Below are 19,878 nucleotides of genomic sequence, written 5' to 3' on the forward strand. Positions count from 1 at the left end.
TGCCTTCATCATCAGGAGGGTACAACTCATGATGCCCCCGCTGCCTCGGGGGATAGGGCCGACTCCGTTCGACCTTTAGGGTTCTCTTCGTTAACAGCTCATCGCCAGCTCCCTTGTTATCAGAGGAGACGGATTGACAATGACGTTCTGCTTGCCTCCATTGATCGGCATAGCCAGGGTCTCACTGAATGTCTCTCCCTCGTAGAATTGGCTCTAGCCATGGTTCGATGTCGATCACCTCCCAAGGCCGATTCGGTGGAGGATAGGTTGGCCAAGGCCGAGGCCAGAATCATGGGTGAGATATCTATCATAACCTTTGCTTCCTTTCAATTTCATCTTCAAGATTCTAATCATCTTCCTTTTGAATCTTTTTAGATTTGTCTGCTCAACTGGAAAGCCCACGATTGGCTACGGAAGTATGTGGCGGAATTCATCAACGCTAGGGGTGCCATCCTGGTGGTTCACCTGCACAACATCCCGAACCGTGTTAGGGAGGTCGCTTTGCATGGCGTTTGCCATGGTGCCGCCATGGCTTTGGCTTTTGCGCAAGCCCATTCTAGCCATGAACTTCGGTTCCTTCCCCATGGTTTTCCAGCCACGACGCACCCTGGGGATTATGAGCGCCTGGTTGAGGATTTCTTCAGCGCTGCTAACTCTGTAGCCTTTATTTCCTAGGCCGATGATATAGTAGACAAAGTGTTTTCTGGCCCGTAGTTTGTAATAGGTGATATTAGCAAACAATTTCTCTGTCTTAAGTGATTTTTATTTCATACTTCATACTATATGCATCACCTTATCTGTGTTTGCTTTGCTCCTATAGGCGATACACATCGTACCGGCTTTGACCCATTCGGGTTTATTTTCACGCTAGAGGCGATATCCTCCTGGTATCAGCTATTAGAGCCGACGACTGAGCAAATTGGTTGTCAAGTATTAATCCAAATGCTAAGGCAATATTTCTTTAAATATTTTCCATTTGATTGCTCTGCCGAATTCTTCTTCTCCTCTTAGTGTTTCCAAAACATAAGCATTATCAGGCGCACAACGTTTGATCCGATAAGGTCCTTCCCAATTAGATGACCATTTGCCGAACTTGCTGTCCTTTGACCCAATCTACAATTTTACTTTTCAGACCAAATCTCCATTAGAAAATTGCTTATTCTTGACTCTTTTATTGTAATATTTTACAACCCTTAGTTTATTGGCTTCAATATTTCAAGAGCACGCAGCCGAAGGCAACTCAAATCCTCTAAATCATCTATCACAAGATCCTTGTAGACTTTGGCTGATAAATCATTTTGCAACATAACACTCCTCAATCTAGTTTGAACTTCCCAAGGAAGGACTATATTATGGCTATTCACAAATTCATAAGGCGACCATATCAGCTCTTTTGCTCTTGGCCATCAAGGGTAATCCATCCACAGCCCTCTCCAGAGTCTTGTCTCCCTTTTTCATTTTTGAAGATCAGGTCCTGAAGGTGAAATAGGCTCAGAGGAGTCTCTTTGATCATGAAACTCTTTTGGCCAAGGAGAACACGAACAGGCAAGAGGCTAAAGAACTGTCACAGTCGATTGATCACCTTTGTTCCAGCTAAAGAGCTGATTTTGAAAATAGCCAATTTCAGACTCCCAGTCTTAATCCTATTTAGGTCTGAAAACACAACCTTTATTAAGAGAGCCCTTCGATCTTCTATCCTTAGTCATTTAGCGCTGTACTCTCTTTAGTATTAGCAAGGTGATGTTTCACCTTCTATTAATTGTGGTTGCCTTTTGCACGACTCGAGGCATCCACCCCTTTGTCCCGTGGCTTCAAATACCGGCTGAGGGCTCCAGTCTTGAACACATCCGCACTTGCAACCGTTCATGTTTCTTTGCTTTTCTTTGCCCTCACAGAACTCTATAGTAGCCTTTCTCTCTTCCTGTATATTCAATCAACTTCATGGCCGGTGAGGAGAACCAGCGATGGAGGAGGTCAAGGAGGACAACATGCCGATGAACCAGCGCCTCCAACGCATGAGATAAGATTGACATCCTCTATTCATGATGATGATCTTTTCTGACTTGTCTATAGGTTCATCGTGAATGATGGCCTTTGTTCCCTCCCCAGGGCCAGCAAGCCCTCTGACGCTGCATCTTCCACGTCGGCTTCATCGTCGAATTCTTCCAACTCGTATAACGACGACGATGCCCGGCGCTTCTTCCGAGAATGGAGGGCGGCCGAGGACCGCTATTCTGAGGCAATTCAGAAAAACAGCCAGCTTGAGATCTGTCTAGGGGTCTTCCAAGCGACCTTTAATGTGGCTAAGGAGGATGCCAGTGCCATTCGAGCGTGGCTGGCTGAGTCTGACGCCACGGTGGTAGGTAAGACGAGTTCCATGCATGCTTCTATTCGGATTTCCACCGTCTTTAACTTGATAGTCTTCTATGATCGCCAGCCCTAACGGTGCAGTCAGAGTCTCTCCAACTGGCGGCGAACGCGACCATGAATGTCATCAATGCTCGGGGTTCCCTCATCAATGCTCACCTCCAAGACATCCCGGCCCATGCTCAGGAGATCGCCCTCCACGACGTTCGTCATGGCGCGTCAGTGGTGCTAACCACGACGCAAGTCCAGACCGGGTATAACCTCCATGCCATGGAAGCTAGCTTCCCAATGGGCGACGGCCCTGAGGGACATGAGGACCTGCTCGAAGAATTCATCGTTGCCGTGGAGGTAGCTGTGGACATTACATCAGCTCAGGAAGTAGTGAACAAGGTCTTCGATTAGTTTGTACTTAGGGTAAACTGATGAACAAAGACTTCTGCTCTTTCATGAATGTGTCTTAGTGTAATGCCCTTGTGTATGACTGTCTTTGTTTTTATTTCTTGCTCTGGAGACGATACACTTTGTATCGGCTTTTATGTCTTTGAAGACTTTTTCATTTTTTGAACTAGAGGCGATACCTTACTGGTACCGGCTATTAGAGCCGATGACTAACCAAATCGGCTATCAAGTGTTGATCAAATGCTAGGATAACATCCATTCAAATATTTTGCCACGGAACTTTTCATACCAATGGTTAAACGATTTATCAACCCAGGTCAAGCATCCCATTAAGCAAAATAGAACTCCTTTAAGAAATCTATCAACTCTAAATCGCATTTATGATTCGACTTAGCATTCACATACGTCGGCCTAAACCCATCTCCAGGACCAATGCTTATTTTTTCTTAATCCAATGGCCAACGTGAAGCTGTAACTATTTACTAAAACAGACTCTCAGAGTCAATTGCTTGCATCGGCTGCTGGCTTTCATTGTTGATTTTAATGAAGCCTCATTCCCATAACTTGCCAGAAAAGTATTCAAAATCTCCTAGTTCTCAAAAGACTGGATCGGCCGTTGCGATGCTCATAGATTCATCAGCATGAACCAGTTCGACATCATCTCCATGCTATTGAATCAAACACTGATGCATGGTCGATGGTACACAATAGTTCGCATGAATCCAATCATGACCAAGGAGCAGGTATACAACCCTTTTCTATCGATGACGAAGAATGTGGTGAGCAAAGTCTTACTTCTGATTGTCAGTTCGACATTCATTGCCCCTCAGGTCTTAGATGTGTTACCTCTGAAGTTTTTAAGCATCATGTCAGTCTCAATCAGATCTCCTGGTCCCTTGCCAAGTTTACAAAAAGTGGTGTAAGGCATAAGATTGACAGAAGCACCTCCGTCCACCAGCATCTTGTTCATCAGCTTCCTATCAACCAAACCTTTCACGTATAAAGCTTTTAAGTGCCGATGCTTGTCTGGTTTATCAAATATTGCTTGTTGTATAACCGTCAACTTGACAACTATCTCCTTATACTCTGATTCATCGAAATCCAAACAAACTCCTTGATCCGCTAGAGCTCTGAACTCTGATGGCAACAGAAAAGCCATTTAAATATTAGCCGATGGTTGCTTTCTTTCGGTTGTCTGCTTAGCACACCATATTTGAGGTTTACCGGATGCCTGAGCCTATTCCAACTTTTTATTCCTTAGGACGTTGCATCCTTCCCTCCTGGCTTCTTGTCAAGCTTCCTAGACACCATTGGCCTTCCTACCAAATATATTTTCTTTCATTGCCCTCTTTTTCATAATCAGCCCAGTCTTGATCAATAACTCTTTTTCCCAGCCGACTATGAACACTTTTATTTTTTAAACACCAATCCATGTTATTATGATGATATGCATCTTGAGCATGGATAGACCGGTGGTTGGTTTTGGGATTGCCTAAACTCCCAATATTAATTGCTGCATTCTGGACAGTCATGTCTAGTAGGCAACTTCAAACCTTCATTCTAGCAATGTCTGAAGAAAGGACAATTCCAATATGATTCGGCTTGTATCCTTTCATACGTCTCCTTTTCTAGTTGACGTTGGTACTCTTGATCCTCTAACCAACGATGATAATCCTTTTCCTTCTGCTGTTGCCACTCATTCAATAGGATCCAAGATGTAATTCATGGCTTTATCGCCCTATCTTTTGACGTTTCTCCCTGCTCATATCGGTTCTTTTGCTTATCGCGAAGTCTTCTAATCTCTCTGTACTCGTCAGTCGATATTTGCATCTTGGGATCGACTATTCTAGCTTCTCTTGATTTGGTTGATGTTAGGACCTTAGTCTTTCCTTTGAGCAGCCTAGCATCAATCATGTTTTGATCTCCTGGGAAAGGATTGTCATCAACTTTCATTTTCTGAGGCATATCAAATTTGAGCCTTCCTTGAATAGCCCTCTGTATATGCTGTAGTAAAGATTCTGCATTTATTAGTGGAATGAGAAGTAGCGTTATAGAACTTGCAGAACTTCTTATTTTTCAATTGATCAGGGGGCAACATAACATGATTCTCAGGGCAACTTGATTTGACCCTTCTCAAGTAAGAAATTGAAGAGCTTGTCTGATTTTGTGACATCAAAGTCATAGCTCTCCTCGACTTCTCTTCCCTAAGGATTTGGCACCATTATTGTTTTTTGCTCCAATTCTATTTAGCCATAGCAACCTCTTCCTCTTCATCTTCATAGCCTATCATCGACTGAGTATGGATTATAAGCTTCGGCCACTGCGGTACTCTTCTGGAATTAGGGTATCTCTATGCATACTCTGGAATTGGCTATTGAGCACTGCCACTCGTTGAGCCAATTGACCCAAGTTATCAAATTCTTGTCCCAACAGTTTCTCTTTCCACATTGGCAGCATTCCTTGAACGGCTAAAGCAGCTAGTTGATCATCAGTCAAGTTTAATGAGAAGCATAGGTTCCTAGTTTCTCGAAACCTCTGAAGAAACTCAGTGCCCAATTCATTAGGTCTTCTTCCTTATAGTCATCAAATCGGTAATCTTCTTTTCTCCAGTCCTAGTATAAAAATATGTATAAAATTTCTTCTCCAAATTAGCCCAATTGGCAATAGGAGTTGACTGGTAGTGATGAAAACCAAGTGAAGGTTGGCCCTGACTGGAACAAGGAGAAGAAGCGAACTCGATGGGCCTCCTCAACTGATACCTCGCTCAATTATGTAAGATACCGATTGACATGCTCTATCGTGCTTATACTGTCTTGGCTAGTGAACTTAGCGAACTCTGAGAGCCTGTAATTTGTGGGAAGAGCGACCAAATCATACCATTCTGGATATGGACGTTTGTACGAGAAGGTCAGCATTTTGGCTTCAGACCGAACTTATTCTTCATTATCTCGGTCACCCTCAGCAACAACTCATCAGTATTTGAATTTAGGATTTCTCTGCACCTGCTGACCCATCTGTGGATTGAAATCCTATGTGCCTTGATACCCTGGATTCGAAATCATGTGAAGGGTGTTATAATCTGTGCCATAATGATACCCTTGTGGAATCTCTATCTGTTGGGTCATTTACTGGTTTGCTGCTTGAAGTCTCTGATTGTAGACATGAGGATCTATATCTCTACGGATCCGTTGAATTGATGGCGCTATTTTTTGAGCCGACGATGGTATGTGGCCTGATGTGCCAAAATTGATCACCTGATTCTGACCTTGTCCCGCTGGCTATTGCACATGCTGTACTGACGATCTAGGATTATACTGTATCTGATTCAGTAGTAGTTCCTTAAGCTTGTTCAGATGAACCTTGGGCTGTCTGGACATCATCATTACCAGCTGGTGCTGCTTCTTGATGGCTGGTACCGACTTGATTAGTTCCTTGGGTCGACGGATCTGGAATGTTGTAATAAGCCGGCCCAACTTGACCAACTGGAAACCAATGAATCGTCTCTTTTCATGGTGTTGTGGAATGCGTCCAAGAAAGCTTTATTATGGCTTAATATGGCATCACGAACAGATTTGTCTACAACTTTTGTAAAGAAACGCATGTCTTCAGCTTCAACTGTATCTGTCTGTCAGTGTAATAGAACTTTTGGTAGTGGATATTTCTGAACAATTGTGTTGTCACATGTTTTGATGTAGGACAATAAATATTTATTCTGAAATTCTTCTATAGCTTTGCTGATGACACATTTATCTCCATCGAGTAGGTCTTCATAATATACCATAAGGATATCGTTGTTGTTGTGAACCGTCATGACGATTGTGGGGTCCCACCGGATGTGCCAGAAACGTGTGTCGGCACAAAATTTCATCCCATGCTGAGGGCACACGAGCAAGTCAGAAGGGTCCACTCGATGGAGCTGGAGATCCGCCTAGCTTCAGCGCAGGGATGAACGATCCTGCGCACTCTTCCCGAGATGTGCCAGTCAATTTGACCCTACAATTGATAAGGAGATAAAGTTTATCAGTAATTTAGGACGGAACTTGCCGGTGTTGCCAGACAGTCCCGAATGTGCGGCTCTGAGAGCCGATATGAAAGGAAATCGACTAAACAATCGATTCCAGCGTATTCATAAGGATAAATCAGTTAAAGCTCATAGGGTTGTGTAAGAAGAATCAGTTATCGTTCAGGATGAATATCATTATTTAGATAAATATTAGTCAATGGCAAAAGGATGTCAACAATGATTAATTTATGCTAAGCCAATGACTGCAAGTAACCGAACCCCTTTTATATAAAAGAAACAGCTCATCACTATTCAATCATTTAATAAAGATAAATCTAATGAACATATTAGATCTCATTTATCGCTATGACCAGTGGGGCATGAGGCAGAATTATGCAGGCCGTAAAAACAACAATAGACTCGACGACCCTAACTTATCACTAATATCAGTGGTGCATGAGGCAGAATCATGTAGGCCGTAATACAATAATAAGATCATGGGGCTAACACATCTTTCAACCTATCTCTACTTCAACGATCTCATGATATGAACTATTCGTGAAAGCGCTCGATATCGGCTAAATCAGCCGATTCAGGCATAGCGCACAGTTAAGGTCATGTCCTCTCAGGAACAAATCTACCGAATAACGATCCCCACTCTACGGTGCTAATAGTGGGGTGTGAGGCAGAATCACACAGACCGTGATAACAGGCCATGAAACGGTTTTCGCTAGTCAATAGATCTACTCAAAATCAAACATGCCTTAACCACACACTATGCGCGATCAAGATTGATATAAAACAGCTGATTTGGCCCTATTCGGCTTACTCCATATTCGGACTTGTTCGGCTTCTTTTTTTAGCCAGAACATCGTTTTTCTCTCACAACAATTCAGACAGAACAGTGTTTTTCAGTTAGTTTCAGCCAAAATTCTGCCAGCCGAACGGGGCCAAAACATTACTCATCGTTTAAAGTGCAGATCAGATCAGTTTATATTAACAAAAGATGGGTTAAACAAGATATAAGGCCGATCTAGATCAATCCCAATCGGGCGAAGTGATATTGCTGTAATTAAATAAATAATGGAAGCAATAAGCAATATCGGTAACTTAATGAATCTATCCGAAGGAACGCCACCCTTAGATAGAGCCGATAACTTGACCTTAATCTAGTTTGAGCAGTGGAGGTCGACCAAATCGATACAGCCTTACTTGAACTAGACAAGAATCGATAACTAACTTATACCAGAGTCACAGTGGAGGTCGACCGGATCGATGCAGCCATATGAACAGAGGTATAAGCCCTGACAGTACTTACAAACAAGCAGTGGAAGGTCGACCGGATCGATGCTGCCGTACTCACTGAAGAACTCGCCGAGGTCTACTCTACTCCTACTCCTAAGGGGTGGCCGGAGCCGAAAAAAGTAAGTAACTTATATTTGATTGATTGTGTGTTTTTACAATAGCTGGGGTTTTATATTTATACCCGGGACCTATGCATGACTTCTATCTAAGCTTGACTCATCACAATCTTTGGTCCTAGAGAAAACATTTCTAATTTAAGATAACTTGGACTCTAATCTTTCTCTTTTTGTAGAGTCCAACGTGCCTTGTCCCGTCGCTGATCGTAGCTTTTGTCGTTATTAGCTGGCGCTATCTGAGGAAAGCCGATTCCAGTGTTGTATCCGAATCAGCTGATACCGACTTACTCGCAATTGATTCCTTGATGACATGATCTTAGAGGCCTTCGAGTCCCTGCGATTCTTCTTCCCAAATTCTGGTGTAAGCAGGCACCAAGCTAAGCAACGCATGAGGTAAATGTTTTGGCGCGCCGTATGCATGATATGGTATGGAACTTACCTAACTGAGATCTATGGTATGGAACTTACCTAACCGAGATCTAGTAGACAATTAAAGCACGTGACGTGGAGCCCCAGGTCTTATGTCTAAATAGATTAGTAGCAATTTTTTTAACAAGTTGATGGAGATGTCCTCCACTGGCGGAGCTACAGCTCGGCCAAAGTGGGCAATGCCCCCCTCCCTTCTGAAGTCTAGAAAGCCTATATCTACATCACAACATCTGTATTTTCTGCTTTTGTTACTTGCTTCTCGCTTCTTACCACATGCATCAAAGCCTCTGATAACTCTTATTTGACCTTTTGAATAATCTCACCATGCAGATATCCCTCTAGCCTTGCCGATTGTTTCATTCTTTCTATATTCTTTTCTAGTTTTTAAACTCTTGATGGCTAATCAACAAGGCTAGATGGTAGAGGTTATACGTGATCTATCTATTTGAATGGTAACTTGTACTCAATCCAGACCAGTTGCTACTTTTTTTTTTTTTGAGATGCTAATAAGCCCTCATTTCAATCATATGATTTGCAATTTTTTTTAAAGTAGCGCCTAATTGCTCTAGCATTTGGTTACATGTTGATCTTCATAAGGCAAATTGCCCCCCCTAAGAATCGCTCCTAGCTCTGCCACTGATGTCCTCCATGTACCTGACGCTTCCAGTTTTCTTATTCCGTGTACTGCAACTGTCATTGTCGTTCTTCGAATTCACTAGAATAAAACACGAAAGTCACTCATCTACTTCCCATCTGAGAAGAAACACTTCTTTCGGCTAGGTCAGCGCCTCAACCCAATGTATACGGGTTTGGCCACATTTACGAGCATCTAAGTTCTCGACCGACTCGATGAATCTACGACCTGCTAGGGTCAGGAGCAAAGGGCGACCCACGTCTCCAGCAATACGCATCCACACACCATTCCATTTCATCCTAATCCACGCATGCAATTGACCCTACCCGCTCTAACCTATAAGTTCATAAAACATGTTCCCACTCATCCAAACTAACCTCAGCTCATATTCGAACCTAACCCATAAAACCCACTTTTTACCCACCATGTTAGCAAGCCTACTCGTGGTTGAGGTTTTTGTCTGCATCTTACCTCATTGTTTATTATTATGTGCCTTTTCTGTTTGCTTCATCAAATTTCTTTGCAACTAGCAAGTTAGTTCGCATAATTTTAAGATTTGGCTTGATGAATTATCATCCCTTGTATCTAAAGTCAAAACCACAAACATAAAAAATGCGGTCCTTGCTAAAAATTATGCTTCATCTGATGTGCCATTGAAATTTGGGTTTAAGAAACCATGCTATTTTGTGAATTTGAACTATGACGCATGAAATTTTCCTGGTTCAAAACCAAATCTGAATAATGCGTGTGGTCGGATTTAGGTTATGATTTTCGGTCCATGACCTGACCCAACCAAAAAAAAACCGACCCAAAGTGTGAAAACTCGATAAATAGCCCAACTTGTCAGTGCGTCGGGTCAAACTCGGGCCAAAGACATTTGTGCGACACTTTTCTAACCCGACTCGGCATTTGATCGGGTCTACTTTGGCTAAGCTGAGATTATGAGTTTGGCTTGGATTTCGTTTAGGTTTAAATCCTATCAATATATTGTTTAGGGGCGCACTAGTAAAAAAAAGGGCTTCTATTCCCAGCTGCCAACCCCTTTTATTCCCGGTTACGCAGCCAGGAATAAGAGTTCGGGAATAAAGGATTAGTAGCCGGGAATAAAAGTGGACCTTTAGTCTCGGTTGGTGATACCAACCGGGACTAAAAAGATAGCCACGCCGGCGCCTGGGCTGACTCCTTTATTCCCGGTTGGTATTAGCAACCGGGACTAAAGGGTCTTTTTTTTTTCTTTTCCTGCTTATTTCAATTGATGATTCTTTTTTGTTTTAATTTGGTTTTCGAATACGCATTATTCGCTGCAAAGTAATATATGTATACGCGCGCGTACTGTAAAGTTTTCGCTCGATCAATGCACGCAAGCAACACAAGTAAAAGTAAACTAAAACATAATATTACATTTCATCGTCACATGTAAAGTTTGCATTAATTGTACATTTCATCATCACATGTTCTTTGGATCAATATGAAATTTGGCTTTCATCATCACATATTTGGGTCATAGTAAAACTCGTCGCCGAGAGTTAAGACCTGATCATTCAGAAATCCACATATTGTCTCTTGGATTGCTTTGAGATGATGTGTGTCTAGGGTTTTTTCCTTCAACCAACGAGTCTTCAATTTGAGATATGAGATAAAGAAAAAGTATATATATATATATATATATATATATGTATCAAGAATAATGATAAATAAATTGTATCTATCACGAATATATATATATATATATATATATATATATATATATATATATATATATATGTGTGTGTGTGTGTGTGTGTGTGTGTGTGTGTGTGTGCGTGTGTGTACACTTACCCTTTTTTGCTCTAGACTAGTTCTTTTTTAGCACACTCTCATGAACTCGCAAACATAGTATCCACAGATATTGGTCCCCTGGGGCTGCAGCAGAACCCACTTTACGAGAAAAAGATTCGCCATCATCCGAGCATAGGGAAATTGAACTAAGGTAGGTATATAGTACTTACTTTGTATAGCACTACTTTCAGTGGCACTTTGCGTTTCATATGGTGTTCCTGGCATACCTTTTCCAACAACTACCAAATAACATAAAAATATTTGGACCATTAATTTGCATGCAGAGAGACTAGAATAGTTTTGCTAGTGAGACTGCAATTACCTCTGAATAATATCTATCATCTCTTGGAACTCTTTTTGCTCTTTTCTCATCGACTCCATGATGCCTAGAAGACCTTTCTCCAGATCGAGTTCCATCAATATCCAGTGTTCACTGCCATGTCCATTAACACTCATTAATTAGCTAACAGGTACAGTGAATATATATATATGGATACACGATCGTCGACATTATGAACACTTACCTGAAGTTGTAGGGGAAGAGTATACATTTCTTGTCACATTGCTTCTCTAAGAACATCTTGATATTGGCCTCCGTTTCTGCTTTCCATGTTGGTTGGGGTTTAGGGTTTTCGAATACGATATGTGGATCAATGAAACCAATATCAGTACACCCTCTCTTTTTGCACTCTCCCATCTCAAACCTGCATCATATATATAGAGTGAGGATAATAAACACAGACATGTACGTACGTAGTGCGTACGTAGCGACTTATTATTAATTAGTAGAAAGAATCACTTACAGACAATAGCAGCTGATGAGAGTCTTGTCGAGAGAGTTCCGGTGGACTAGTTGGTGTAATTCAGCAAACTCAATGTACATAACGTTATCATCACGGAACCAATGGTTGTCTTTGATTCTGACAGAAATATAGAACTCTTTCCAGTGACACGCAGTCGAGGTGCAAGGTGTTTAGCTTGAACAATTGTGTACCCAGTTCATTGATGGTCTTAGGATTCCATAGACTCCTGCCATGCTCATATTTCTACCATTCATCCGCTACCAGCGCATTTTCGAAGAGGAATTTGCCAAGGTCGAATACCTCTCATAGCATAAAAGTTAGCAAGTTCCACCATATCTGTAACACCCTAGGTGTTTGGCTCCCACAAAATTGCATTTCATTTCATAAACATGTGCATCATCTATCTCATCATGCCATCGTTACTGAAACATGCATATGCAACATTCTCAATTATGTTTGTTTCATACTTAATTGTTTGTGAATGGTAGTAGTGCAACATGTGAATGCAACATGAGTTTCTCATACCTTGAAACATGGCAACATGGTAGTAATATGACAAGTTTAAAATTTCAACAAAGTCATGAAACATGTGAAACATGGAATTGCAATATTAGAGTAAAAATTGAGTGTTTTGTTGCTTCATCACATGTGATCCTTAGAAGTTGGTGTAGCACTTGTGTAGAGTGGTTAATTATGGTCTAATACACCTTAACTACACTTAGGGTGATTATGGGACATTGTTCATGTGGACCAAAATGACTAAATTGCCCTCTAGGTGGAGGTTTGACTTAGGATGACCTATAGAGTGCCACTAGTTTGACTGATTCAAAAGTATAACCTAGTGACCTTGCATGGATGTGCACCCTTTACCAAAGTTGTAGCCAATTTATCAAGGAACAAAAGTTATTTTGTGACCAACTCATGAAAATGTGTGGAACAGTCTCAAACATGGCCCACAAGTCAGATTTGGGGTGAATTCTACACTTAGAATTTTTCTAAGTCCAAGAGTCGATTTTCAGTTTCTTGTATCATTGTTTGGAGCCTTGTATCTTCCTAACCAGGCCGAACCAACTCGAGCTCCAATTGACAAAGTTGTAGTCCTCACTTAGATCTTCAATTTTGTCAACTATACCATGAACCAGATCACCATAGTTTGGGACATATAGATCGCCAAAGTCGCGCTGTTAGTCATGCCATCGAGCGTCGATTCAGCCGTTTTAGAAAACCTTCAGTGTTCGCCGTGGCCGATCGGTTCAGGGGCTGAGCACCGCGTGGCGTGCATGCTCTGCTAGCGTCTCCACGTCGCGCGTCCGTGCTCCAGATGAAAGCTAGCGCCTCACTCACTCGCTCTTCATCTCGCCAGTTCACTCTCTGCCATCTTCTTCCACGCGAGCGCGGCGACCGGGAAGCCGTGGCCGCCGTCGAGCCAAATCCACCATAACCGAGCGCCATTGTCCGATTCCTTTGAACCATAGCACCACCGTGAGCTCCTCCACGTCCTCGACCCCACCGTCATCTTGTTTTCACCTCAGGTAGAGCTCACCGTGAAGGTGGCTCCACCGGGTCGCCATGACCACCGTCGGCTGAGCTCGCACGTGGCTGTGCCGCTCAAGCCTCTTACCGTCCCCTCTTTCCCTTGCTCTAGGTCCAGTGAGTGATGCTGATGCTCGTAGGGTAGGCCACTAGGGCCAGTGACGCCGTCGCCTTGCCGGAGCCGGTCAACCTCGTGGCCGTGCACCGCCATGGCCGTCGCCACTTCCTCTAGTCGCTTGGAATGGCTACAATTGATGGTATCCCTAGGTGCGCATGGGTGAGGTGAACACGTTGGCACCGATGGCCTCGCCGGAGCTGCCACCGGCGACGAGCTACGCCGTCGTCCTTCTTGCCTCCCCTGTCTGTCTTGCTGTCTTGCGGGACCCGCTCGTCAGTCGCCGAGCTCAGGCGGGAGCCGACCTGGGCCACGCCGTTTTTGGGCCGCACTGAGCACTGACGCGCGTGCTTCGCAGGCTGCAATGGCCTTCTAGGCCGGCCTAGTAGCTGATAGGGTTTCCATTTTTGTTTTGTTTTATTCTTTTTCACAGATTTGAGTACATATTCAAAAATGTATATCTCTTGGTTGGTAGATCCAAATGTTGTGGTTCCAATTTTGTTGAGTTTCTGGTAATGTCTAGTTTATATAAAAAATATAATTTATGCCATGTTTTGTTATGAAAAATGGAGTTGCTAATTATCTCTTTTAATCATGTGGGAAATAGGGGTAATTATATCTTTTTCTGTGAAGCTCCAAATGGCATGGAATTTTTATGGTGTACTGCTCATATCATGAATAGCTTATAGTTAAATTTTCATACATTTTGGACACTGTAGGTAAGAGTTAGGAAATTCTCTTGTTTGTATGGATGGATCTTGTGTGAATTTTTATAATTTTTCTATAGATCCAGTAAAGGTAAAATTTGGTGAGTGATATTCTTATGCTAGATTGATAGTAGGAAAAATGTGAAATTCGTTGCTTGACACTTTTCCATAGGGTTTCCTAATTATGCTAGAAATAGACTTGCCATCTGTTATTTTTGATATAGCAAGTTGTGCTTGTCCAATTGCTTTGAAATTTTTATGCTAGTCTATATGAAGCATGGGGTAGCTACTGTAATTTTTGTAGATTTTTCTGTATAGTTTTACTATATATTGCTTTAATCACCTAATTAACTAAATAAATTAGAAAATGACATTAAATAATCTATTTAGAAGTTGGCACTATACTTTCTGATGTTCCTCTGGTATGCACAACAAGTTGGTAAACTTGGTTTGGTCCAATTATGCTTTTGCATCATCACTAAATATTTAATTTAGTAAACCTGTCATTTCTGGACAGATTCTAGGTTTACTTGAATTCGATTCGATTAACGTAAGAATCATGCTTTGATGTTTATAAATGAGTTGTAGAGAATTTCATAAGCTTTCCAGAATGTCCTCTTGCAAGTCATTTGAAATTATAGAACTCTTGTTGTGATTAAATTAAGGAACTGCTCGTTTGCATATGAAACCTTAACTGTTGATTTAAGTATGCCTTTACTATTTCTAAGCTTGTGGTAATGTTCCTAGGTGTTAGGCCTTTAACTGAAGATGAGCATCTTTATCTTAGGTTATGTAGGTTAGGTAAGTTGATCTTGTTCCTCAAGTTAAGTGAGATACATGTTTTAAAGTGATTTGAATAGAGCTGTTCTTAATCGGTAAACGAGTGCCCAGTGATGTTTTCGTTAAACACTTACTGTGATCTATTCATTATGAGCATCATGTCATTCCTTATGTATCTATGATATTTATCTTGTGTATTGGCATGTAATAGGTGCACCGAAAGGAGTGACACTACTGGAATTCGAGGAATTGAGCGGGGAGCTAGCAGCAGCCAATGCCGGAGGTTCAGGAGGTGCAGCCCTCAGGAGAAGTGCCAGACAAGGTCGCCGTTGAGTGCCCAAATCACCGTCCGTGCAACTTTGTGAAAGGCAAGCCCCAGAGCATATTAAGGCTCCTAATTTCTAAAATACAGTTAAAGTATTATCGTTACTATATATATATTGTTGCATTAAGTTTAGGTGTTGGATGCAAACACTTGCTGCATTGGTTATCCAATCCTTGTCCAGATATTGATACTCTGAATCCTATGTAGCGTAGGCTCGTGTAGTGCTTAGCCCTACTCAAATGCGGTAGAAGTCAGGTGATTTCCTGTCACCTGCGAGATATAGGGATATACATATGGCACGGTTGGCTATATTTGCTATCATGGAAAAGAACATGTCTTAAATTTGAAATGAAGACCGGGTGGAGGCTTGCCGGTTTGTAGTGACTCCGTCTGTGTCGCTTAAGGACTGAATCTTGGAGCTTTTCCTGTTCATGTTGAACGCATGCCTCTCTCTTAGTTGGCCATGTCCGAAAGACCGACCACAAAGCCGAGTAGCTCACCTCAGGCCGAGAGTCGATAAGTATAAAGTACGCCTCGGAAGGGAGCCGTAGGCATGAGTCCAAGGGCAGGTGATTTAAAAGTCCTGATCGTCCTGGCAGAAGGGTAATCCCTGAGAGTGCTGGCGCTGATGGAACCCATGAATTTGGTTCCTGAGTTAGTCCCAAAGGTGACCCACGGCTACCCTTGCAAAGTATGCCAGGGTGAGAGTTAGGAATACCCCCTCAGCTGAGTTGTAATTCGATTCGAGTCGCCGTCTCTCACCGGTTAGTGAGAACTTGACAGGGCTTATCTCCAAAGTAGATACACTAAATAACATAATGGTTTAGAAATGATGATATGATGATGACAGCCTGATTATACCTGCTATGGTTAATATTGTTTGCTCCTAATAAGTGAGTGCTAGTAGTACATGTGCAAATCTAGTGGACAGGTAAATGATGATAAACTTGATGCGAAGTTTAAATTGGTTACTATATTCATAAGCTCTTTTATGCAACTGTGTCCAGCTAGCTCACCTCATAAGCCTTGCATGACCCTTGGTGTCTTTTATTTCTAGTTTTTGATGGGTAAGTCTAGCTGAGTACCTTCTCGTACTCAGGGTTTATCTCTCACCTGTTGCAGATGACCAGTTCTACTTTGGTTGCTGCAAGTATTGTCTTCTCCCAGCTGGGGATGAAGACTAGACCGTTGGGCGCGGTCTCTCCTAGTTCTCGTACCTGAAGATGCTTTTGTGGGACATGACTAAGATCTGGCAATGTATTTGAAACTATGAAGTTATGTACTAAACTATGTTGCTTCCGCAAATTTGAACTTGGTTTGTAATATTTTATTTGTACTCTGATGGATGTAATCTGAATGCCACTTGCGAAATATTGTAACAAATGATGTGTTGTGTTGAATCACTATGGTCTTGGTTTATATGTCGAGAGTTGGTTGAAATCCTTCATGATTTCCGGACTACCGGGATTATGGGAACTTAAGTACAGGAATTTGATCACTTCGGTGATTGTTTTTGTACTTACGTTCTTATGATTTGGTCGGTTCTGTTACAATATCCACTTCTTTATCAGCAGGTATTTCCATCATATCCAGCATATCTATGTTTAAACCATATTCATTAGCAATAACTAGAGGAGGGACTAATTGTAATTCTTGTTCTCCTGAGTTGTGCAACAGTTTTCCTTGCTTGAGCAGCTTTCTTGATTATCTTGCTAAGAGTGCGGTCAAAGTCTGATGGTGGTGAGGGCTTACGAGCTTGCCGCCTCTTTTTCTGCTCAGCTTCCACCATCCACCTTAGTTTAGCTGAAGGTAGGTGGAAGTGCTTCTGCTCCTGCTGCTTCCTCTTCCCTGTGCCTGAGAAGAATGCTTCGACTGGTTTTTTTAACCGCATCATGTAACTCCTCTTTACTCATTTCACTAGGCAATTTCTGTGGAATTGACCTTGGTTTCATGGGGGCCTTCTTGGTCGTCTTCGCCGATGGGGCAGATGGCTTACTTGTTTGCAGCCATCTTCCCTAGTTCATGGGAGGAGGTGGGGGAACAGACGTTGGAGACCTTCGAGGCGGCATTGGGGAATGCCTTGGAGGCGGTGGAGACCGTCTTGGAGATGGTGGGGGAATAGGCATTGGAGACCTTTGAGGCGGCGTTGGGGAACACCTTGGAGGCAGTGGCGGTGGCGGTGGAGACCGTCTTGGAGATGGTGGGGATGCAGCCGTGTCTTCTACCCCATCGTAACCACCGACCGGAGCACTATGCTGGTCTAGTGATTGTACTATTGGACTTAGGTTAGGGGAGGCCCTGCTGTGTGCGTACATAAGACAATGAGTCAATTGTTATTTAAGAGGAAATATAAAATTAATAAAAAAATTATTTCGTTCACTTTCATCCGTACCTATTGTGCGGCAACGGCTTCCCGGGAATATTGATGTAGCACTTGCGCCATGCAATGAATAACTTCTCTGCTTCTCTCACGGTCTTCTCCCCATCACCTCTATGAATGTCAAGAGGCACGTCGCTAAAACCTTCAATAGCTTTATCCACCGAGACGGTAGCATATCCAGCTGGTACTACTGCCCCATGGATTCTTGGTGTCTTGGTATGGTCGATAGGGTTTACAACACCAATAGCCACCTTCACTGTGCCATTATCTTTTGGAATGTGTAGCTCACATGATGTAAAAGGTTCAGTGACGTCATCCACGGGGAAGCGCAGCTCTGCATCTTTTATGGCATTAGGCAGCTCTGTAGAAGCACAACTGCTTCTCAACTGATCAGGGGGCTAATGTTGATTCCCGGAGCTATTGTAATCCCGTGGGCACTCAATTGTATTTGCACTTGCCTTGCGACTTCCTCTTGCATTTTCGCTTGCATTTCTTTTTCTCGCCTTTGTGATTCAAGCACCGCTTCCCGTGACTCAATAACATATTGCTGCAAGATGCGGATCCTCTCTGCCTCCTCATCCTTCCGTCTCTGGCGGCTTCTGTACGAATCAATCCATTCAGGAAAACCTTGCACCCACGGAACGACCCCTTTGCCTCTAGTTCATCCACAATGCTCAGCAGTCCCGATGGAATATGTCAGTTCATCTTTCTCTTTGTTGGGCCGGAATAGTCCACTATCTCTAGCTTTTAGAATTTGAATCAACCTTTCTGTTGCTCTTTCGAGTTTTGTGTCATGGATGAGCTTCCCGGTGACTGGGTCCAATCCTCCCCCATGACCTAAAAACCAACTCTTTATGCGTTTAGGCCACAATGCTGATTCAGGTATGACCCCCTTGGCAATAAGGTCTGCTTCCATTTTTTGCCACTTGGGAACAAAAGTCGTGTGGCCACCTGATCCCATGTTATGGTGGTATTGCTTTTGTCTGGAATTCTCTTGGTTCCTTCTCGCCCGTTCCGCACCATCTTCTGATGTCTTGTACTGTACAAATTCCTCCCGGTAGGGCCTTGCCTTCGCGATTGGGCCCTTATCGTTCTAATTTGGAGTCTTGTTCTTCTTGACTGTATGATTTGTACAGCTGCTTCTTCCAAGATTAGAATTGGGTGGCCATCTTCTTCATTGTCCAGTGCCTAACTCGCTCCGTCAACCTTTCGTGGGTGATGTCTTCATAATAATCATCTGTTTGGAGCGTGAAATGTGCAAGAACATCTTGCCAAATCAGCTCCTTGTCCTTATCAGAGACATAACTAATATGAGGAGCATTGTTATTTTTTTCCATTCATGGGCATTGATCGGGAGCTTGTCCCTTACAAGGTACCCACAGTGGTACATGAATTTCTGTGCATATTGTCCTAGTGGTTCGTCTGTAGCCACGTTGAATTCTGAGATGATGTAGCGGCCTTCCAACGACTTTTGGCCCCTCGAACATTCTTTGTGTTCCCCATCGTTGTCGTCGATCCAGACAGCTATGTACGCATAGAAACACAAAAAAGTATTATAAAACGAAGGTCGATCCAGTGGGCTACATGTATGCATAATAAATAAATGAGAGCTAGATATTGAGAAATATATACCTCACCGGAATTATCTTCATGAACAACTTCCTCAACAATATGATCGAGATTCAAGTATTGACTCCCATCGTCTTCCTGCTGGTCATTATCAACATCGGCACAATGTTCAGTGCCGGCATTGATAATATCCATCATTTCCGCCTCCAGGTCATCGTCTCTCGGGTCGGCCATAGAGAGCCTAAACAATTATAAAACAATAATGATGCAATTAGGGTTTCATAGACATTTCATACACATTTTGGGGCGGTGGTGCCTGCGCGGGGCGGCCGGCCACCGTCGGTGGCCGGGGAGGGTTTAGGGTGGTTTAGGGTTTAGGGTGGTTTAGGGTTTAGGGTATAGGCCACATGGTATCAGAATATAACACAATTGATTTTTTTTCTAAGGAAAATTATACATGTATACATTAATTGATATATATATACACACACATTAATTTCATACATATATACATTAATTGATATATATATACACATTTCATACATACATAATTTCATACATATATACATTAATTGATATATATATACACATATTT

Source organism: Miscanthus floridulus, chromosome 6, assembly GCF_019320115.1.
Source record: "Miscanthus floridulus cultivar M001 chromosome 6, ASM1932011v1, whole genome shotgun sequence".
In the NCBI taxonomy this organism is placed as follows: domain Eukaryota; kingdom Viridiplantae; phylum Streptophyta; class Magnoliopsida; order Poales; family Poaceae; genus Miscanthus; species Miscanthus floridulus.